The sequence below is a fragment of the Gossypium hirsutum genome, chromosome A11 (assembly GCF_007990345.1).
Source record: "Gossypium hirsutum isolate 1008001.06 chromosome A11, Gossypium_hirsutum_v2.1, whole genome shotgun sequence".
Taxonomy (NCBI): domain Eukaryota; kingdom Viridiplantae; phylum Streptophyta; class Magnoliopsida; order Malvales; family Malvaceae; genus Gossypium; species Gossypium hirsutum.
The window spans coordinates 49,049,208-49,075,003 of NC_053434.1; positions in this window are offsets into that span (position 1 = coordinate 49,049,208).

The following is a 25,796-nucleotide window of genomic DNA, read 5'->3' on the forward strand; positions in this document are numbered from 1 at the left end:
ACGATCCACTAATAGTAGCAGAATCACGTAGCAAGGAGATAGTACACTTTAGGCATTCATCGGTGTACAAGACAGTTCATCAAATACCCGAATAGTGTTGTCCAACCAAAATCAGCTTGCTGGCATCGTCGCTGTCCGTAGCTTTAAATTCAGTAGCCCCGTGTTTTCGGATTTGTCAACTGGGACTTGTTTGGCCTTATTTGGTCAGTTACTGGAGGTATTGTAGGTGCGGGGGTTGTATTAGTCGGGAATGGAGGTTGTGGAATAGCCGTATTAGTTCGAATGTATTGGTTGAACCAATCATTCATCACGCTATAAAAAGCTTGTCTAGCTTCATCATTCGGATTACTAGCAATAGGTTAAGAGTCCGCCGGCGCTGTCCCTTGTGCGGGAGCAGGCGCTACACTCTCAAGATCATCAGCTACCGCTCGGTTGGGATCGGGATCCATTACTATAAATAAACACATTTTCAATTGTCAGAAATCACCACACTATCAAATAATCACATAATGGCATGTATAGCTAGACCCAAACGTATTACGGAAGTCCTAGAATCGACTAAATCGTGGCTCTAATACCAATAAAATTGTAACACCCCATACCCGAGACCGTTGCCGGAGTCGAACACGAGGTGCAAACAGACTTAATTCATTTATTTACACAGTCCATTTTAAAATTTCTAGACAAGCTAGCTAACTGCGTCACTGTCACCTTAAAAATCATATCTCAAGTTCCAAAACTCGAAAACCTGTTCCGTAAATTTTTCCTGAAACTAGACTCATATGTCCATCTAAAAATTTTTTTCTAGAATTTTTGGTCGAGCCAATTAGTACATTTTATTAGTTAAAGTTTGCCCTGTTTTAGGGTTCGACTACTCTGACCTTCATGCATTACGACTTAGATATCTCCCTGTACAGGGCTTCAATACTTATGCCGTTTGTTTCTAAAGAAAATAGACTCGAAAAGGAATCTATACATATATGGTATGACTTCTAATTATCTCTGGTTAATTTATAATGTATTTTCAAAGTCAAAACAGGGGATCCAGAATTCGCTCTGGCCCTGTTTCACAAAAACTTAAACATCTCATAAAATACGGCTCATATGATCATTTCGTTACTTTCATATGAAAAGAGATTCATCAAGGGTTTATTACATAATTTATTCACAATTTAATTCTATTCCCACTATTTTTAGTGATTTTTCAAATTTACATCACTGCTGCTGTCGATATCTGTTTTTAAGGTAGACTTTACCTATTTCATAATTTCCATGATTCAACTAGCCCTTTAACATACATAGCACAAAAATATGATCGTGATTAACCATTCCAATGGCTAATCATTGCCAAGCATTTCCACACCTCTCAATAACCATATACATACAAAATGATTATAACGCTATGCTCAAAATATATAAGCCATTTTCGCATGGCTATCCAAATATATACAATACCAAAGTACTTGACTAACAACAAAAGGGCAGCCCTATACATGCCATTATCAGAGTTCAACTAAAGGAGTACCAAAAGGGCTTTGATAGTGTGGGCGACTTCGACTTTGACACTCCCGAGTCCGATAGCTGACGAACCAAAATCTATAAAATAGAGAATCAAAGAAACGGAATAAGCATTTAATGCTTAGTAAGTTTTGAGCAATGAAATTAGGCACAACTGATGTATAGCATTCATATGACTAAACGAATAATTTCATATACACATATTCTTACAACCATACCTACTTCACATTTCCAACCCTTATATTCATACATAAGAAATCAACTTGACTAAAGGCCGGAAGCTTGTTAATCGATTGAGCGAATACTATTTAAAAGGAATCAATTATTCCAATGCATATACAAAACATACCTCAACGTTGGGGTTTTACGAGCGTATTAATTGAAATTATTACAGCAAGATTGCTCATTCCCAAACCATGTACCTACGGGATTTAGCCAGATATAGCTACTCGCTCAAATGCCTTCGGGACTTAGCCCGGATATAGCTACTCGCTGAAATGCCTTCGGGACTTAGCCCGGATATAGTAACTCGCACAAATGCCTTCGGACTTAACCCGGATATAGTAACTCGCACAAATGCCTTCGGACTTAGCCCGGATATAGTAACTTGCACAAATGCCTTCGGGGCTTAGCCCGGAATTAGTCACTAGCACAAATGCCTTCGGGACTTAGCCCGGTTATCATCCGAATATTCATGCACATATCAATAAATCATGACACATCTATATTTCATTTTCATAACTAGAATTCAAACACAAGTCACTTATCAAGCATTATCATTTTCGGCTCAATAGCTACATACAAAGAACATGATTTTGATTTGCTCATAGCATGATCTAATCGAATCATAATCTAAGTTCCATTACTCAAAACTTACCTCGAATGTTGTCGAACGATTTCAACGGCTATTCGATCACCTTTTCCTTTCCTTTATCGGATTTAGTTCCCCTTTGTTCTTGAGCTTAATTTAACAAATAAATTGATTTAATCATTTTGAACATCAAAGAGAAACTCAAGGTACTTAGCCCATGTATATTAGGCATTAGAGTCATATATGTATGAAATCATGAATCAAATTCAACATATTTGCCTATATTCCCCTTTAGCCGATTTTCTAAGTCAAGATAAAGCCATCAATATGCTTACCTATAGCTGAACGTACACATCAACCTATGTATTCATTCATGTGGCCGAATATGCATGTCTATGTTGAGGCCGATTGTATACTTAATACATTCTACAAATATGGTCACTTGTATTGACTAAATACCATTTTGTTTCAAGTTCAAAACTCAGCTAATACACATATATACACTAGTAATCAAATACTAACATTTGCACTTCACCTTAATAGCTAGCTTAGCAAACCTTAATTTAACATATAATTGTGCATAACACAATTAAAGTATCCTCTCCATTCCATCAATTCAAAACACATACATTACTCAATAATGTTCAAAATCATATTCGGCCTTAGTACATAACTTGCTAGCCGATTTTTCTCCATCTAGCAACTAATGCACATATGTGCTCATTTGTTAGACTCTACTTCATCTAACTACTAACCCCTTTTTTTTCATCCAAATAACATGAACAACAACCATATTTCTCTTCTACTTCCTACCATGGTCGAATGCTCAAGACACCATACCATGATTTTCATAATTTTGACATGGGTTACTAAAATAACTTGATACCTCATCAACACAACATCAACACCAAGCAAGAATGACAACATCCATGGCCGAGTATCATCTCCATCAAATAGCAAAAAGAATTTAAACCATGGGCTAGGTAGAATTCAAACTAACATCTAAAAATATGCATGAATTTCATGGAATAACATCAAACATACCTTAACCTAGTTACAAGCATGGCCGAACCTCTTCAACCTTTCTTCCTTTCTTTCCTTTGATTTTTTTCGGTCAAGAAGAGCAAAATGAGAACTTTTTCTCTTTTTTTTTCATCACCCATGCTCCTTATTTTATTATTCCTAACATAAAACACTAACATAAAATGTTTATAATGCCATTTAACCCATAGCATGGCCGACCACTAGTTCAAATTTTGGGTAATTTTACATGCAAACCCATCATCTTTATAACATGCATTAATAGGCCACTTACATTTGCCTAGCACATTTCTAAATTTTCTCACATAAGTCCTATTAACTAAATTCACATGCAATCGATTAAATCGAAACTTAAAACTTTCACATATTCATATTCATATATTCTAGACAATAAATATCACATTCAAATACTTCGGTGACTCGGTTTAGCGGTCCCGAAACCACTTCCCGACTAGGGTCAATTTAGGGCTGTCACAACTCTCCCCCACTTTAAGAAATTTTCGTCCCCGAAAATCTTACCGGTAAATAGGTTTGGGTATCGTTCTTTCGTAGAGTTCTCGGGTTCCCGTGTTTGAGCCATAACACTTTTACTAAAGGAACCTTTTTGTTTCGCAACTCTTTCACTTCACGAGCTAGGATACGAATCGGTTCTTCTTCATAACTCAAGTCAAATTGAATTTCGACCTCTGATGGACTAATTATGTGCGAAGGATCAGATCTGTAACGTCGAAGCATCGAAACATGAAAAACGTTGTAAATCCTTTCAAGTTCAGGGGGTAAAAGTAACCTATATGCAACTGGACCAACTCGTTCGGAGATTTCATACGGCCCAATGAATCTTGGACTCAGTTTGCCCTTACGGCCAAATCTGAGTATCTTTTTCCAAGGTGAAACCTTAAGAAACACTTTGTCTCCCACCTGATACTCAATATCTCTTCGTTTTAAATCCGCGTATGACTTCTGACGATCGAATGCTGCCTTCAGACTTTCACGAATTCTTTTTACTTTCGCCCAGCATCTTTAATTAAATCAACCCCGAAAATTTTACTTTCACCGAGCTCGGTCCAAAATAATGGTGTACGGCATTTACGACCGTACAAAGCCTCGTAAGGTGCCATCTTAATACTTGATTGAAAACTATTGTTGTAAGCGAATTCAATCAAAGGTAAATACCTTCCCATGAACCACTAAACTCAAGGATGCAACATCTTAACATATCCTCGGTATCTGAATTATCCGCTCGGATTGACCATCGGTTTGGGGATGAAAAGTGGTGCTAAAATGCAACTTGGTACCCAAAGCTTCTTGCAATTTCTTCCAAAATCGCGAGGTGAATCTCGGATCTCTATCCGACACAATAGAAATGGGTACCCCGTGTAATCTCACAATCTAAGAAACATACAATTCAGCTAGTTTATCCAATGAATAATCCGTACGTACGGGAATAAAATGAGCTGACTTAGTTAGTCTATCAACAACAACCCAAACCGCATCTTTGTTACTCGCCGATAATGGTAACCCAGATACAAAATCCATCGTGATTCGTTCCCATTTCCATTCAGGTATCATGATCGGCTGAAGTAAACCTGTAGGCACTTGATGTTCCGCTTTCACTTGTTGGCATATTAAACACTTCGAAACAAAATCGGAATTGTCTTGTTTCATACCATGCCACCAAAACTAGCGTCTCAGATTGTTGTACATTTTCGTACTCCCCGGGGGAATTGACATTCGGATACAATGAGCTTCGTTCAGAATCGTCGAAATAAGTTCTGAATTTCTTGGAACACACAAACGACTTCTGAACCTCAAACAATAGTCATCATCAATTTGAAACTCTGATTCCATATTCGAAACACGTTCAGCCCGTTTTGCAACTAATTCATCATTGACTTTCTGAGCTTCACGGATTTGATGAATCAACAATGGTCTAGCCTTTAATTCCACTACTAACACATTGTCGGATAGAACGGACAAGTGTACATTCATCGCTCGTAAAGCAAACAGTGCTTTACGACTCAAAGCATCCGCAACCACATTAGCCTTTCCTGGATGATAGTCAATGACAAGCTCATAATCTTATAACAACTCGAGCCAACGTCTTTGTCGCATATTCAAGTCTCTTTGAGTCATCAAATATTTGAGACTTTTGTGATCCGAAAATACATGACACTTCTCACCAAATAAGTAATGTCGCCATATTTTCAAAGCGAATACGATGGCAGCTAATTCGAGATCATTGGTTGGATAATTTTTCTCATGTGGCTTCAATTGTCTTGACGCGTAAGCTACAACTCGACCTTCTTGCATCAATACACAACCCAACCCAAGTAAAGATGCATCACTGTAGATGACGAACTCCTTGCCTGATTCGGGCTGCACTAGTACTGGAGCTTCCGTCAAATGAGTTTTCAATTGATCAAACTTTTCTGACACTTTTCTGTCCATTCAAACTCAACATCTTTCTGAAGTAGTTTCGTCATTGGTGTGGCTTTCATCGAGAAACCCTTTACAAACCGTCTATAGTAACCGGTAAGTCCCAAAAAGCTCCGAACCTCAGTAATATTTCTCGGAGGCTTCCAGTTAAGTATGGGTAAAATTTTGCTCGGATCAACTCGGATGCCCGATGCAGATACCACATGACCCAAGAAGCTAACCTCTCTTAACCAGAACTCGCACTTACTGAACTTAGCATATAATGCTTATCCGTAAAATCTGTAACATAATCTCAGGTGCTCAGCATGTTCGGTCTCATCTCTTGAATAGACTAAGATGTCATCAATAAACACAACTACAAACCGGTCCAAACACTGTCTGAGGATCTGATTCATCAAATCCATAAATACCGCGGGGCATTAGTGAGCCCAAACGGCATCACTAAGAATTCGTAGTGACCGTATCTCGTTCTGAAAGCAGTTTTGAGTATATCCGAATCTCGAATTCGCAACTGATAATAACCTGATCTCAAATCTATCTTTGAAAACGCCGAGGCTCCCTTTAGTTGATCAAACAAATCGTCAATGCGTGGTATCGGATATTTATTCTTTATTGTCACCTTATTCAGCTGACGATAGTCGATGCACAACCTCATGGTTCCGTCCTTCTTTTTCACAAACAATACTGGTGCAACCCAAGGTGAGAAACTTGGTCGAGCGAAACCTCTATCGATCAACTCTTGCAACTGAGCTTTCAATTCCTTTAATTCCGTTGGTGCCATACGATACGGAGCTATCGAAATCGGTGTAGTCCCAGGTACAAGCTCGATGCCAAAATCTACCTCCCGAACAAGTGGTAAACCCGGTAATTTTTCGGGAAAAACATCCAGATATTCGCAAACCACCGGCACATATTCAGGCCTCTTTTCTAACTCTTTGTCATCAAGTACATACGCAAGGTATGCTTCACACCCCTTTCTTACATATTTCTGAGCCAACATCGATGATATTACAGCTGGCAACCTATTTAAGTCAGTAGACTCAACTCGGATTATCTCGTTATTTACACACCTCAAATCGATGGTTTTTCTTTTGCAATTTACAATTGCATCATGTACGGTCAACAATCCATACCGAGGATAACATCAAATTCATCAAACGGTAAAAGCATCAAATCGGCCAGAAAACAGGAACCTGGATTACTAGGGGACATTTCTTACACACTTTGTCGACAAGCACGTAACGACCCAAGGGATTTGACACCCGAATTACAAACTCAGTAGACTCAACAGGTAAAGTCTTACTGGATGCTAAGGTTTCACATATATAAGAATGAGTAGAACCAGGGTCAATCAAAGCAATCACATTAGCATCAAATAGAGTAAAAGTACCGGTAATAACATCTAGCGAGGAAGCATCCTCGCGTGCGCGTATAGCATAAGCTGTAGCAGGAGCACGAGCCTCAGATCTGGTTGTAGCATCTCGAGATCCTCTCTGACCGCCACTAGCATTGCCCGTATTCCTAGATGGTCTACCCCGAGCAGTGGTAGCACCCGGTTTCCCACTCTGGTTTACATTCTGTTCAGACAATCTCGGGCAATCTTTAATAAAATGGTCAACTGATCCGCACTTGTAAAAGGAGCGGTCATGGAATCTACAACTCCCCGAATGCCATTTACCATAATACTGGCACTCCGTTCTGTCTCGACGATCATTTCCAACACTGGCGACCGAAGTGACTCGTGTACTCACAGGGGGTCGATCACGATCTCGTCTAGAAAAGCCGAAGTGCTCTAGATCGGCCTAAATCATCTCTAAATTTTTTTGATGACTGTTGAAGGGCCTCCCCGAAGACCTCTTACGAACTCCTTTGCTCCCATATCAGCTTTTCTTTTCTCCATACTGAGCTCCTCGGCTTTGCAAGCTCGCTCGACAAGTACCACAAATTCTCGGATTTCTAAAATGCCAACATACAGCTTTATATCATCGTTCAGTCCATCTTCGAAACGTTTACACATCACAGTTTCTGAAGAAATGCATTCTCGCGCGTACCGGTGAGCCTTACAAACTTTCGTTCATAGTCGGTAACCGACATGGAACCCTGTTTAAGTTCAAGAAATTCTTTCCGTTTTTGATCAATGAATCTCTGACTGATATACTTTTTTCGAAACTCGGTTTGGAAAAACTCCCAAGTTACTTGCTCTCTGGGCACGACAGAAATCAACGTATTCCACCAATAGTAGGCAGAATCACGTAACAAGGAGATAGTACACTTTAGGCATTCATCGGGTGTACAAGACAGTTCATCAAGTACCCGAATAGTGTTGTCCAACCAAAATTCAGCTTGATCGGCATCGTCGCTCTCCGTAGCTTTAAATTCAGTAGCCCGTGTTTTCGGTTTCTATCAACTAGGGGCTTATTTGGTCTTATTTGGTCAGTTACCGGAGGTATTGTAGGTGCTGGGGTTGTATTAGTCGGGAATGGAGGTTGTGGAACAGCCGTATTAGTTCGAATGTATTGGTTGAACCAATCATTCATCACGCTATAAAAAGCTTGTCTAGCTTCATCATTCAGATTACTAGCAATAGGTTGAGAGTCCGCCGGCGCTGTCCCTTGTGCGGGAGCAGGCGCTACACTCTCAAGATCATCAGCTACCACTTGGTTGGGATCGGGATCTATTACTATAAATAAACACTTTTTCAACTGTCAGAAATCACCACACTATCAAATAATCACATAATGGCATGTATAGCTAGACCCAAACGTATTACGGTAGTCCTAGAATCGACTAAACCGTGGCTCTGATACCAATAAAATTGTAACACCCCGTACCCGAGACCGTTGCCGGAGTCGAACACGAGGTGCAAACAGGCTTAATTCATTTATTTACACAGTCCATTTTAAAATTTCCAGACAAGCTGGCTAACTGCGTCACTGTCACCTTAAAAATCATATCTCAAGTTCCAAAACTCGAAAACCAGTTCCATAAATTTTTCCTGAAACTAGACTTATATGTCAATCTACACATATTTTTCTAGAATTTTTGGTCAAGTCGATTAGTACAGTTTATTAGTTAAATTATCCCCTGTTTCAGGGTTCGACTACTCTGACCTTCATGCATTACGACTTAGATATCTCCCTGTACAAGGCTTCAATACTTATGCCGTTTGTTTCTAAAGAAACTAGACTCGAAAAGGAATCTATAAATATATGGTATTACTTCTAATTATCTCTGGTTAATTTATAATGTATTTTCAAATTCAGAACAGGGGATCTAGAATTCGCTCTGGCCCTATTTCACGAAAACTTTAACATCTCATAAAATACGGCTCATATGATCATTTCGTTAATTTCATATGAAAATAGATTCATCAAGGTTCGATTACATAATTTATTCACAATTTAATTCTATTCCTACTATTTTTAGTGATTTTTCAAATTTACATCACTGCTGTGTCGGTATCTGTTTTTAAGGTAGACTTTACCTATTTCATAATTTCCATGATTCAACTAGCCCTTTAACATACATAGCACAAAAATATGATCGTGATTAACCATTCCAATGGCTAATCATTGCCAAGCATTTCCACACCTCTCAATAACCATATATATACAAAATGATTATAACGCTATGCTCAAAATATATAAGCCATTTTCGCATGGCTATCCAAATATATACAATACCAAAGTACTTGACTAACAACAAAAGGGCAGCCCTGTACATGCCATTATCAGAGTTCAACTAAAGGAGTACCAAAAGGGCTTTGATAGTGTGGGCGACTTCGACTTTGACACTCCTGAGTCCGATAGCTGACGAACCAAAATCTATAAAACAGAGAATCAAAGAAACGGAATAAGCATTTAATGCTTAGTAAGTTTTGAGCAATGAAATTAGGCACAACTGAAGTATAGCATTCATATGACTAAACGAATAATTTCATATACACATATTCTCACAACCATACCTACTTCACATTTCCAACCCTTATATTCATACATAAGAAATCAACTTGACTAAAGGCCGGAAGCTTGTTAATCGATTGAGCGAATACTATTTAAAAGGAATCAATTATTCCAATGCATATACAAAACATACCTCAACATTGGGGTTTTACGAGCGTATTAATTGAAATTATTACAGCAAGATTGCTCATTCCCAAACCATGTACCTTCAGGATTTAGCCGGATATAGCTACTCGCTCAAATGCCTTCAGGACATAGCCGGGATATAGCTAATCGCTCAAATGCCTTCGGGACTTAGCTCGGATATAGTAACTCGCACAAATGCCTTCGGGGCTTAGCCCGGAATTAGTCACTAGCACAAATGCCTTCGGGACTTAGCCCGGTTATCATCCGAATATTCATGCACATATCAATAAATCATGACACATCTATATTTCATTTTCATAACTAGAATTCAAACACAAGTCACTTATTAAGCATTATCATTTTCGGCTCAATAGCTACATACAAAGAACATGATTTTGATTTGCTCATAGCATGATCTAATCGAATCATAATCTAAGTTCCATTACTCGAAAACTTACCTCGGATGTTTTCGAACGATTTCAACAGCTATTCGATCACCTTTTCCTTTCCTTTATCGGATTTAGTTCCCCTTTGTTCTTGAGCTTAATTTAACAAATAAATTGATTTAATCATTTTGAACATCAAAGAGAAACTCAAGGTACTTAGCCCATGTATATTAGGCATTAGAGTCATATATGTATGAAATCATGAATCAAATTCAACATATTTGCCAATATTCCCCTTTAGCCGATTTTCTAAGTCACGATAAAGCCATCAATATGCTTACCTATAGCCGAACGTACACATCAACCTATGTATTCATTCATGTGGCCGAATATGCATGTCTATGTTGAGGCCGATTGTATACTTAATACATTCTACAAATATGGTCACTTGTATTGACTAAATACCATTTTGTTTCAAGTTCAAAACTCGGCTAATACACATATATACACTAGTAATCAAATACTAACATTTGCACTTCACCTTAATAGCTAGCTTAGCAAATCTTAATTTAACATATAATTGTGCATAACACAATTAAAGTATCCTCTCCATTCCATCAATTCAAAACACATACATTACTCAATAATGTTCAAAATCATATTCGGCCTTAGTACATAACTTGCTAGCCGATTTTTCTCCATCTAGCAACTAAGCACATATGTGCTCATTTGTTAGACTCTACTTCATCTAACTACTAACCCCTTTTTTTTCATCCAAATAACATGAACAACAACCATATTTCTCTTCTACTTCCTACCATGGCGAATGCTCAAGACACCATACCATGATTTTCATAATTTTGACATGGGTTACTAAAATAACTTGATACCTCATCAACACAACATCAACACCAAGCAAGAATGACAACATCCATGGCCGAGTATCATCTCCATCAAATAGCAAAAAGAATTTAAACCATGGGCTAGGTAGAATTCAAACTAACATCTAAAAATATGCATGAATTTCATGGAATAACATCAAACATACCTTAACCTAGTTACAAGCATGACCGAACCTCTTCAACCTTTCTTCCTTTCTTTCCTTTGATTTTTTCGGTCAAGAAGAGCAAAATGAGAACTTTTTCTCTTTTTTTTTTCATCACCCATGCTCCTTATTTTATTATTCCTAACATAAAACACTAACATAAAATGTTTATAATACCATTTAACCCATAGCATGGCCGGCCACTAGTTCAAATTTTGGGTAATTTGACATGCAAACCCATCATCTTCATAACATGCATTAATAGGCCACTTACATTTGCCTAGCACATTTCTAAATTTTCTCACATAAGTCCTATTAACTAAATTCACATGCAATCAACTAAATTGAAGCTTAAAACTTTCACACATTCATATTCACATATTCTAGACAATAAATATCACATTCAAATACTTCGGTGACTCGGTTTAGCGGTCCCAAACCACTTCCCGACTAGGGTCAATTTAGGGCTGTCACAACTCTCCCCCACTTTAAGAAATTTTCGTCCCCGAAAATCTTACCGGTAAATAGGTTTGGGTATCGTTCTTTCATAGAGTTCTCGGGTTCCCGTGTTTGAGCCATAACACTTTTACTAAAGGAACCTTTTTGTTTCGCAACTCTTTCACTTCACGAGCTAGGATACGAATCGGTTCTTCTTCATAACTCAAGTCAAATTGAATTTTGACCTCTGATGGACTAATTATGTGCAAAGGATCAGATCTGTAACGTCGAAGCATCAAAACATGAAAAACGTTGTAAATCCTTTCAAGTTCAGGGGGTAAAAGTAACCTATATGCAACTGGACCAACTCGTTCAGAGATTTCATACGGCCCAATGAATCTTGGACTCAGTTTGCCCTTACGGCCAAATCTGAGTATCTTTTTCCAAGGTGAAACCTTAAGAAACAGTTTGTCTCCCACCTGATACTCAATATCTCTTCGTTTTAAATCCGCGTATGACTTCTGACGATCGAATGCTGCCTTCAGACTTTCACGAATTATTTTTACTTTTCGCCCAGCATCTTTAATTAAATCAACCCCGAAAATTTTACTTTCATCGAGCTCGGTCCAAAATAATGGTGTACGGCATTTACGACCGTACAAAGCCTCGTAAGGTGCCATCTTAATACTTGATTGAAAACTATTGTTGTAAGCGAATTCAATCAAAGGTAAATACCGTTCCCATGAACCACTAAACTCAAGGATGCAACATCTTAACATATCCTCGAGTATCTGAATTATCCGCTCGGATTGACCATCGGTTTGGGGATGAAAAGCGGTGCTAAAATGCAACTTGGTACCCAAAGCTTCTTGCAATTTCTTCCAAAATCGCGAGGTGAATCTCAGATCTCTATCCGACACAATAGAAATGGGTACCCCGTGTAATCTCACAATCTAAGAAACATACAATTCAGCCAGTTTATCCAATGAATAATCCGTACGTACGGGAATAAAATGAGCCGACTTAGTCAGTCTATCAACAACAACCCAAACCGCATCTTTCTTACTCGCTGATAATGGTAACCCAGATACAAAATCCATCATGATTCGTTCCCATTTCCATTCAGGTATCATGATCGGCTGAAGTAAACCTGTAGGCACTTGATGTTCCGTTTTCACTTGTTGGTATATTAAACACTTCGAAACAAAATCGGAAGTGTCTCGTTTCATACCATGCCACCAAAACTGACGTCTCAGATCGTTGTACATTTTCGTACTCCCCGGGTGAATTGACATTCGGCTACAATGAGCTTCATTCAGAATCGTCGAAATAAGTTCTGAATTTCTTGGAACACACAAAGGACTTCTGAAACTCAAACAATCGTCATCATCAATCTGAAACTCTGATTCTATATTCGAAACACGTTCAGCCCATTTTGCAACTAATTCATCATCGACTTTCTGAGCTTCACGGATTTGATGAATCAACAATGGTCTAGCCTTTAATTCCACTACTAACACATTGTCGGATAGAACGGACAAGTGTACATTCATCGCTCGTAAAGCAAACATTGCTTTACGACTCAAAGCATACACAACCACATTAGCCTTTCCTGGGTGATAGTCAATGACAAGCTCATAATCTTTTAACAACTCGAGCCAACGTCTTTGTCGCAGATTCAAGTCTCTTTGAGTCATCAAATATTTGAGACTTTTGTGATCCGAAAATACATGGCACTTCTCACCAAATAAGTAATGTCGCCATATTTTCAAAGCGAATACGATGGCAGCTAATTCGTGATCATGGGTTGGACAATTTTTCTCATGTGGCTTCAATTGTCTTGACGCGTAAGCTACAACTCGACCTTCTTGCATCAATACACAACCCAACCCAAGTAAAGATGCATCACTGTAGATGAAGAACTCCTTGCCTGATTCGAGCTGCACTAGTACTGGAGCTTCCGTCAAATGAGTTTTCAATTGATCAAAACTTTTCTGACACTTTTCTGTCCATTCAAACTCAACATCTTTCTGAAGTAGTTTCGTCATTGGTGTGGCTATCATCGAGAAACCCTTTACAAACCGTCTGTAGTAACCGGTAAGTCCCAAAAAGCTCCGAACCTCAGTAATATTTCTCGGAGGCTTCCAGTTAAGTATGGGTAAAATTTTGCTCGGATCAACTCGGATGCCCGATGCAAATACCACATGACCCAAGAAGCTAACCTCTCTTAACCAGAACTCGCACTTATTGAACTTAGCATATAATTTCTTATCCCGTAAAATCTGCAACACTAATCTCAAGTGCTCAGCATGTTCGGTCTCATCTCTTGAATAGACTAAGATGTCATCAATAAACACAACTACAAACCGGTCCAAATACTGTCAGAAGATCCGATTCATCAAATCCATAAATATCGCGGGGGCATTAGTGAGCCCAAACGGCATCACTAAGAATTCGTAGTGACCGTATCTCGTTCTGAAAGCAGTTTTGGGTATATCTGAATCTCGAATTCGCAACTGATAATAACCTGATCTCAAATCTATCTTTGAAAACACCGAGGCTCCCTTTAGTTGATCAAACAAATCGTCAATGCGTGGTATCAGATATTTATTCTTTATTGTCACCTTATTCAGCTGACGATAGTCGATGCACAACCTCATGGTTCCGTCCTTCTTTTTCACAAACAATACCGGTGCACCCCAAGGTGAGAAACTTGGTCGAGCGAAACCTCTATCCATCAACTCTTGCAACTGAGCTTTCAATTCATTTAATTCCATTGGTGCCATACGATACGGAGCTATCGAAATCGGTGTAGTCCCAGGTACAAGCTCGATGCCAAACTCTACCTCCCGAACAGGTGGTAAACCCAGTAATTCTTCGGGAAAAACATCCGGATATTCGCAAACCGCCGGCACAGATTTAGGCTTCTTTTCTAACTCTTTGCCATCAAGTACATACGCAAGGTATGCTTCACACCCCTTTCTTACATATTTCTGAGCCAACATCGGTGATATTATAGCTGGCAACCTATTTAAGTCAGTAGACTCAACTCGGATTATCTCGTTATTTACACACCTCAAATCGATGGTTTTTCTTTTGCAATTTACAATTGCATCATGTACGGTCAACCAATTCATACCGAGGATAACATCAAATTCATCAAACGGTAAAAGCATCAAATCGGCTGGAAAACAGGAACCTCGGGTTACTAGGGGACATTTCTTACACACTTTGTCGACAAGCACGTAACGACCCAAGGGATTTGACACCCGAATTACAAACTCAGTAGACTCAACAGGTAAAGTCTTACTGGATGCTAAGGTTTCACATATATAAGAATGAGTAGAACCAGGGTCAATCAAAGCAATCACATTAGTATCAAAGAGAGTAAAAGTACCGATAATAACATCTGGCGAGGAAGCATCCTCGCGTGCGCGTATAGCATAAGCTCTAGTAGGAGCACGAGCCTCAGATCTGGTTGTAGCATCTCTAGATCCTCTAAGACCACCACTAGCATTTCCCGTATTCCTAGATGGTCTACCCCGAGCAGTGGTAGCACCCGATTTCCCACTCTGGTTTACATTCTGTTCAGACAATCTCAGGCAATCTTTAATAAAGTGGTCAACTGATCCGCACTTGTAACAGGAGCGGTCATGGAATCTACAACTCCCCGAATGCCATTTACCACAATACTGGCACTCCGTTCTATCTCGACGATCATTTCCAACCCTGGCGACCGAAGTGATTCGTGTACTCACAGGGGGTCGATCACGATCTCGTCTAGAAAAGCCCGAACTGTCTCTAGATCGGCCTAAATCATCTCTAAATTTTTTTGATGACTGTTGAAAGGGCCTCCCCGAAGACCTGTTACGAAGCTCCTTTGCTCCCATATCAGCTTTTCTTTTCTCCATACTGAGCTCCTCAGCTTTGTAAGCTCGCTCGACAAGTACTACAAATTCTCGGATTTCTAAAATGCCAACATACAACTTTATATCATCATTCAGTCCATCTTCGAAACGTTTACACATCACAGTTTCTGAAGAAATGCATTCTCGCGCGTACCGGCTGAGCCTTACAAACTTTCGTTCATAGTCAGTAACCGATATGGAACCCTGTTTAAGTTCAAGAAATTCTTTCCATTTTTGATCAATGAATCTCTGACTAATATACTTTTTTCGAAACTCGGTTTGGAAAAACTCCCAAGTTACTTGCTCTCTGGGCACGACAGAAATCAACGTATTCCACCAATAGTAGGCAGAATCACGTAGCAAGGAGATAGTACACTTTAGGGATTCATCGGGTGTACAAGACAGTTCATCAAGTACCCGAATAGTGTTGTCCAACCAAAATTCAGCTTGCTCGGCATCGTCGCTCTCCGTAGCTTTAAATTCAGTAGCCCTGTGCTTTCGGATTCTGTCAACTGGGGGCTTATTTGGCCTTATTTGGTCAATTACCGGAGGTATTGTAGGTGCGGGGGTTGTATAGTCGGGAATGGAGGTTGTGGAACAGCCGTATTAGTTCGAATGTATTGGTTGAACCAATCATTCATCACGCTATAAAAAGCTTGTCTAGCTTCATCATTCGGATTGCTAGCAATAGGTTGAGAGTCCGCCGGCGCTGTCCCTTGTGCGGGAGCAGGTGCTACACTCTCAAGATCATCAGCTACCGCTCGGTTTGGATCGGGATCCATTACTATAAATAAATACATTTTCAATTGTCAGAAATCACCACACTATCAAATAATCACATAATGGCATGTATAGCTAGACCCAAACGTATTACGGTAGTCCTAGAATCGACTAAACCGTGGCTCTGATACCAATGAAATTGTAACACCCCGTACCCGAGACCATTGCCGGAGTCGAACACGAGGTGCAAACAGACTTAATTCATTTATTTACACAGTCCATTTTAAAATTTCCAAACAAGCTGGCTAACTGCGTCACTGTCACCTTAAAAATCATATCTCAAGTTCCAAAACTCGAAAACCAGTTCCGTAAATTTTTCCTGAAGCTAGACTCATATGTCCATCTACAACTATTTTTTTAGATTTTTTGGTCAAGCCAATTAGTACAGTTTATTAGTGACATTCTCCCCTGTTTCAGGGTTTGACTACTCTGACCTTCATGCATTACGACTTAGATATCTCCCTGTACAGGAATCTATAAATATATGGTATGACTTCTAATTATCTCTGGTTAATTTATAATGAATTTTCAAAGTCAGAACAGGGGATCCAGAATTCGCTCTGGCCCTGTTTCACGAAAACTTTAACATCTCATAAAATACGGCTCATATGATCATTTTGTTACTTTCTTATGAATATAGATTCATCAAGGTTCGATTACATAATTTATTCACAATTTAATTCTATTCCTACTATTTTTAGTGATTTTTCAAATTCACATCACTGCTGCTGTCGGTATCTGTTTTTAAGGTAGACTTTACCTATTTCATAATTTCCATGATTCAACTAGCCCTTTAACATACATAGCACAAAAATATGATCGTGATTAACCTTTCCAATGGCTAATCATTGCCAAGCATTTCCACACCTCTCAATAACCATATATATACAAAATGATTATAACGCTATGCTCAAAATATATAAGCCATTTTCGCATGGCTATCCAAATATATACAATACCAAAGTACTTGACTAACAACAAAAGGGCAGCCCTATACATGCCATTATCAGAGTTCAACTAAAGGAGTACCAAAAGGGCTTTGATAGTGTGGGCGACTTCGACATTGACACTCCCGGGTCCGATAGCTGACGAACCAAAATCTATAAAACAGAGAATCAAAGAAACGGAATAAGCATTTAATGCTTAGTAAGTTTTGAGCAATGAAATTAGGCACAACTGAAGTATAGCATTCATATGACTAAACGAATAATTTCATATACACATATTCTCACAACCATACCTACTTCACATTTCCAACCCTTATATTCATACATAAGAAATCAACTTGACTAAAGGCCGGAAGCTTGTTAATCGATTGAGCGAATATTATTTAAAAGGAATCAATTATTCCAATGCATATACAAAACATACCTCAACGTTGGGGTTTTACGAGCGTATTAATTGAAATTATTACAGCAAGATTGCTCATTCCCAAACCATGTACCTTCGGGATTTAGCCGGATATAGCTACTCGCTCAAATGCCTTCGGGACTTAGCCCGGATATAGCTACTCGCTCAAATGCCTTCGGGACTTAGCCCGGATATAGTAACTCACACAAATGCCTTTGGGACTTAGCCCGGATATAGTAACTCGCACAAATGCCTTCGGGGCTTAGCCCGGAATTAGTCACTAGCACAAATGCCTTAGGGACTTAGCCCGGTTATCATCCGAATATTCATGCACATATCAATAAATCTTGACACATCTATATTTCATTTTCATAACTAGAATTCAAACACAAGTCACTTATCAAGCATTATCATTTTCGGCTCAATAGCTACATACAAAGAACATGATTTTGATTTGCTCTTAGCATGATCTAATCGAATCATAATCTAAGTTCCATTACTCGAAAACTTACCTCGGATGTTGTCGAACGATTTCAACGGCTATTCGATCACCTTTTCCTTTCCTTTTTGGATTTAGTTCCCCTTTGTTCTTGAGCTTAATTTAACAAATAAATTGATTTAATCATTTTAAACATCAAAGAGAAACTCAAGTTACTTAGCCAATGTATATTAGGCATTAGAGTCATATATGTATGAAATCATGAATCAAATTCAACATATTTGCCAATATTCCCCTTTAGCCGATTTTCTAAGTCAAGATAAAGCCATCAATATGCTTACCTATAGCCGAACGTACACATCAACCTATGTATTCATTCATGTGGCTGAATATGCATGTCTATGTTGAGGCCGATTGTATACTTAATACATTCTACAAATATGGTCACTTGTATTGACTAAATACCATTTTGTTTCAAGTTCAAAACTCGGCTAATACACATATATACACTAGTAATCAAATACTAACATTTGCACTTCACCTTAATAGCTAGCTTAGCAAACCTTAATTTAACATATAATTGTGCATAACACAATTAAAGTATCCTCTCCATTCCATCAATTCAAAACACATACATTACTCAATAATGTTCAAAATCATATTCGGCCTTAGTACATAACTTGCTAGCCGATTTTTCTCCATCTAGCAACTAATGCACATATGTGCTCATTTGTTAGACTCTACTTCATCTAACTACTAACCCTTTTTTTTTCATCCAAATAACATGAACAACAACCATATTTCTCTTCTACTTCCTACCATGGCCGAATGCTCAAGACACCATACCAGGATTTTCATAATTTTGACATGGGTTACTAAAATAACTTGATACCTCATCAACACAACATCAACACCAAGCAAGAATGACAACATCCATGGCCGAGTATCATCTCCATCAAATAGCAAAAAGAATTTAAACCATGGGCTAGGTAGAATTCAAACTAACATCTAAAAATATGCATGAATTTCATGGAATAACATCAAACTTACCTTAACCTAGTTACAAGCATGGCCGAACCTCTTCAACCTTTCTTCCTTTCTTTCCTTTGAATTTTTCGGTCAAGAAGAGCAAAATGAGAACTTTTTCTCTTTTTTTTTCATCACCCATGTTCATTATTTTATTATTCCTAACATAAAACACTAACATAAAATGTTTATAATACCATTTAACCCATAGCATGGCCGGCCACTAGTTCAAATTTTGGGTAATTTGACATGCAAACCCATCGTCTTTATAACATGCATTAATAGGCCACTTACATTTGCCTAGCACATTTCTAAATTTTCTCACATAAGTCCTATTAACTAAGTTCACATGCAATCGACTAAATCGAAGCTTAAAACTTTCACACATTCATATTCACATGTTCTAGAAAATAAATATCACATTCAAATACTTCGGTGACTCGGTTTAGCGGTCCCGAAACCACTTCCCGGCTAGGGTCAATTTAGGGTTGTCACACTGCTAGAAGCGCAAAACTAAGAACCAATTTTGAAGCATCAAATTGACTTAATTTTTTAGCCTAATATGGTCCAAATTATGTGTATTAATTCATAATATAATTAATTTTAATTTTAATCCAATTTAATTTGGGTTAAAAAATTATTGTTAATTAATTAAGAAAAGGGGCCCAATTGAGCTGAACCGAGAAAACCGATCCAACCGAGCACTGGGTAGCCCAAAACTGTCCCACATGCTGACCCAATCAGCTTTCTTGGCTGATTATTTGGCTTGCAAAATGGTCCTTGAAGACTCCTTCAAATTGCATTGAAACCCCTCTACTATTTATGCCTTTCTAGATTTGCCCCTACATTAAAATAACATGTTTGAAATCTTCAAACATGCCACATGTGTGACCAGCCATGGGAGAGTATTTGGCTGTTGATTTTGGCTATTTTTAGCAGCCTTCTCAACCTATAAATACCCCCTTGGCTGCTCACTTCAAACACATCTCAACCCTTCTCATCTCTTCATTTCTCTCTCATTTTTCTCTCTTAATTCCCTTCCATTGTTCTTCATTTTCTTCCCCTATTCCCTTGCCGATTTTACCTATTGAAAAAGAGTCAATCAACCACCATTTGGAGCAGTATTCAAGTGTTCGTAGAAGCCTCGATTCGACAGGAACAAGCGAAGAAGGAGGAGTGTAGCAAACTAGTCAAGCCACAGAGAAAACATCGGATTTGATTCTTGTTCCCTGTCTTTTTAGTTTTTTTGTTGTTATGATAAACATGTATATAAATATTTGTGATGTTGATTTTTTTAATCTAATTGATATGGCATGAATTTAATTCATGTTAGGTTGATTGCATTTCGTCTACTTGAGTTATTAAAATTGTGTTTGTGTGGTTATAGGCCTCGATAAGATGTTTGATTAAGTAAAACCATGAGTAAGTTATTCTTGCATTACAATTGTAAGGTAACTAATGAATTAATTATTTAAACAGATTAAAATTGTAATTAATTAACACAGTACTTAATCAGTGCATGTTTAATCATCTAATGTAGCTGAGGGTTAAATTAGCAACGGTATCTATGTAACAACCCGTTTTTAGTCAAATCAGAAAAGTGGTTTTGGGACGACAAATCTGAGGTAAAAATATTTATTTTATTATTATTTTAATGTCTACAGCATGATAATATGATTGTGTGAAAATTTTGTTAAAAAATTTTATTGTTTGAATGCTCAATTTGATAAAAAGGACTAAATCACGTAAAGTGTAAAAATGGTGTTCTAAAGGTGTCTAATAGCTATGAAATATTAAAATGGAGGTCTTTATATGGAAGTTAGACCATTTTTAATGTTAGTGGACATTTATGGGCATATATTAGATGATTTTAAAGGTTTATCATTAAGGTTAAATTTGTAATTTGGTTATTAAAGATTAATTAAATAAAACAAAAAAAATTTTTTGTGCATTCATCTTCTTCATTGCCACATATTAAGGAGAGAAATAGCCATTGGAGAAGCTTGATATTCGGCCAAGCTATTCTTCATGCATGTGAGTAGTTTTTCATCTCGTTTTTAATTATTTCTATGTTTTTGAGATCGTTGTAACTTAATCTAGCTAGCCTAAGGACTAATTTGCAAAATTGCTAAAATTTTAGGGTTTTTCCATTGATGAAATAGCATTTTTTTGATGTTTAATTGTAGAAAACGTATGCTTGTTGTTAGATAAACAACATTTGTAAAGTGATTTTTGACAAAATTGTTAATTAGGGATTAAATTGAGAAACGTTGAAATGTTGTAGTAAAATTGTGAAATAAATGAAAAATATGGGCTGCTAGGGACTTAATTGAAATTCGGCTAGAATGGGTATATGTTGAATTGCATGAATTTGTATTTTTATGAGATAAGGACTAAATTGTAAAAATGTTGAAATATTAGGGGCAAAAGTGTAAAGTTTCTATAATGTGTATTGTGGATTAAATTGAATAGATTGATGATTAAATAAGCTAAATTTGATATTATATATATCAAGAAAAGAAAAATTCAGAATTAGAACGGGGAAAGAACATGGTTTTGGACTAATTGACTCATTTCGTTGTTTTTGCTTTCGAGGTAAGTTCGTATGTAATAAGCATTGCTATATTTTTATTTTTAAATGCTTTAATATTGTATAAATTGTGAATACGACATTACGGACATATTCAATGATGAATCGAAAAATATGAAATCCCGGTTGAACCTTAGGAATATATTAGGATACAAATGACATGTCATTAGGGGTTATGTGATTTGGGTGTTGGTCTGTACGTTTTACCAGAGGCTGAGTTATCCAGCATGTGTTGTAGATTCTCGTCAGCTTGTGTGAGTAGCAACCTGTTGATAGCTCAAGAGTGAGCATTTTATGTGATACGAGATTAAGATAGCTTCGGCTATGTATGTGGCACTTAGAGTGAGAGATTCCCGATTATCCTATAGTATCCCAAATGGTTCAATGGGTATGTTGAAGTCATGTATGAGTACGAGACTAATAAGTGATGGTACAGGTATGTACATGAATCGTATAAGATATGAATCGAAGAAACTTATGAATTTCACATCTATTCTTATGATTGATTATTTGCAAGGTTTTTTAGCTAATATGAGTTATGTGTTGATATATTCAATTATTGGTATTGTTTATGTATGATTAATTGAGTTTATTGCTATGTGAACTTACTAAGCTTTATAGCTTACTCTATTTATTTATTTTTCCATGTTTTATAGTGAAATCAAAGCTAGTTCGGATTCAGGAAACATCGAAGACCTCATCACACTATCCAACTATCACTTTGGTGCTTTTGAACTTAAGTATTTTTAGTATATGGCATGTATAGAATTATAGGCATTTTGATATATAATTTGGTAATGAATTTAGTCATTTGAAATGACTTGTAAATGTTAAATGTTTTGGTTGTGTATATATATATAGCCATAAGTGTTGGCTTAATTTGGTTGATTTGGTTGTGTATACAGATGTGCATGTAGCTTTGATTATGTGTATAATGATAGATATGTGATGCTTCATGATAATTGTTAATTAGGGATACTAAATGGTTGAGACTTGAGTTTGGTATGTTGTGAATTTAGGTAAAATAATGCATGTTTGGAAAATGAACATATTGATGATTTGAGAAAGTGAAATTTGGTATGAAATTGAATGGCATATTATGATATTGTGTGCCTTGTATTTGTTACTATTGGAAATAGTATGATTTAAGCATATTTAAGACTAGTTGAAAGGCTATTTATGCCTTGTTTTTGTGCCAATTGGGTTGGTATATGTGTGTGAAAATTTAAGTGGCAATAAGGCTTGGTAAATAGCCTAGTTTTGTCCACACAAGCAGAGACATGGGCTTGTGTCTCAACCGTATGTGACACACAGTCAGGTTACATGGCCATGTGTCCATTGGTGTTGAATTAAAAATCAAGTCAGTATGCTCCACAAGGCCTAGCACTCGGCTGTGAGGCATAAGTCAGTATACCCTACAAGTTTAGCATGGTCTGGCACACGGGCGCGTGTGGCCATTTTGAAGGGCACACGGGCTGGTCACACGGACATGTGGTTGGCCGTGTGACCCAAGTCAGAGAGTTACATGGGGTCAGGCATGGGCTGGGACATGGCAATGTGATCCCATTTCAAATGTCCACACGGCTTGTGACACGGCGTGTCTTTGGCCATGTGAAACACACAACCAGACCACACGAGCATGTGCCCCCTGTATTTTGTAAAATTGTCTATGTTTCCATAAAATTTCATAAGTTATTGGTTTAGTCTCGAACCATCCCAAATGCATGTTTTGGGCCTCGTAGGCTCGTATTATGGACATTATGATTGTATGTGAATAATTTTGAATGTTGTTTATTCGAAATTCGAAAATGTATGTGAAATGTATGGTTATTTGCGAAATAAGTTTGGTAATGCTCTGTAACCCTATTCCAGCTTTGAATATTGGTGAAGGGTGTTACAATCTAGCGATACATTAGCCTTTCATAACTTGCAAGATTATTGTGATTAAACTGTTTCAAGTTAGAAATACATTGTTACCTCACGTAATCTTTTATGTGCTTATGAGACTGAATTAATTGTTTGAATTGGCAGAGAGATATGTACAAGAGATTAGTTTCAGTTCATAAGTATGTATGTGCATTAACACATTTGCTTATTAGAATTTGTTTAATCGGTTGAATTAACAAAGAGATATAGTTAAGAGATAAATGGAGTTTGGTAGGTAAATATGTTCATAAGTTAGCAAATTACTAAGTTTCTGTGAATTTATTCGTAACAACATGAACATGAGTTTAATAATTCTAAGTTAAGAAATGCAATTGATTTAACACAATTATGCCATTTTGATTAAAATCATCTTTTGAAATCATGCATTGGAACTTTTATTTTATTTTTATGTATTTTACTTTGTTAAAATCCTAGTTTTTAATCACTTCTTCAAATCAAAATATTTTTCTTCACCAAAGTGTTTTTAAAATTGCATTCATAAATAATTCTTTTCACAGTTCCTGTGGGTACGATAACTTGACATTTTACTTGTCACTTTATTACTTGTTGCGATTGTGTACACTTGCACATTTCCGTCGTTCCAAGTTTTTGGCACTATTGTCGAGGACTATTTTTAAAAGTATTTATGAGTATTGACCGAATCATCGATTTACTCCCTATAGACCCTGATATTGAAAGAACTTTTCGACAACAAAGAAGACAAGCAAGTCAGAGAAGGACCAAAGAGATGAACTTCGAAAATTCAAATCAACAAAACGGAGCAAACCTTGCTCAAAATCCTATCCTTATTGCTAATGATAAGGATAGAGCTCTATGACAGTATGCCATGCCAGTGTTTCATGATCTTAATTCGAGTATTAGGAGACCCAAAATCGAGGCCCAATAGTTTGAGCTGAAGCCAGTCATGTTCCAGATGCTTCAGATAGTGGGCCAAATCAGTGGAATTGTAACATCCAGATTTTGGGCCTAGTCGAAACAGAGGTTTCGAGACCACAAATCAAAGGCCATAAAATTTGTTCTAATATTCTTTTAAGGTCTACAGCACGATGATATGATTGTGTAAATGTTTTATTAAGAAAATTTTACCGTTTAAATGTTTAATTTGTGAAAAATGACCAAATCACGTAAAATGTGAAAGTTGTTTTCTATTAGCTAAAGGTGTTAAATAGCTATAGAACTTAAAAGTTGAGGTTTTTAATGAGTAAATAGACCATTATATGTGTGAATGGATGTACATGGAGAACAAAATTCAAAAAGTCAAAGTTGGTAGGGTTGGTATTTTGATGACAAAAGCTAGATGAATAAAATAAAAATCAAATGCTCATCTTCTTCTCCATCTTTTTCCACCAAAATTTTAAGGAGAAAAACCCCCATGGAAGCTTGAAATTTTTAGCACAATAAACCCTCTACTTATCAAGAAAAACAGAGTCCAGGCCTGGACCAGGAAAAGAGCAAGATCTTGGACTAAATCGAATTAGTTGTCCATATTTTGTACCGAGGTAAGTTTGTGTGTAATTGGTATAGCATTCTATTATGTATTTAACATTTAATGTTGCATGAATTGCATATTTGTCTTTGTGAGTATTATTGATATTGTCTGATAAAGAATTGAGGTGATCAAACCTTAGGGATACTTAAAGTACAAATATCATGACATTTGGGTTGATGAGATCCCGTATAAGACCATATCTGGGATATGACATCGGCATCGGTATGTGTTATCATGTAAGACCATATCTAGGATATGGCATTGAAATGAGATCATATGTAAGACCATGTCTAAGACATGGCATTGGCACCGAGTGGTGATCCCATGTAAAACCATATCTAGGATATGGCGTTGGCATCTTATTATGTGAACGGGCTTTCCTGAGTATCCGTTAGTATTTCAAATGGTTCAACGGGTAGTCCAAGGATGTGTCAGAGAAATGGTGAGGTATGATCATGTTGAAAGGGTACAGGTATGTACACCAAGCTCGGTAAGAGGAGAATA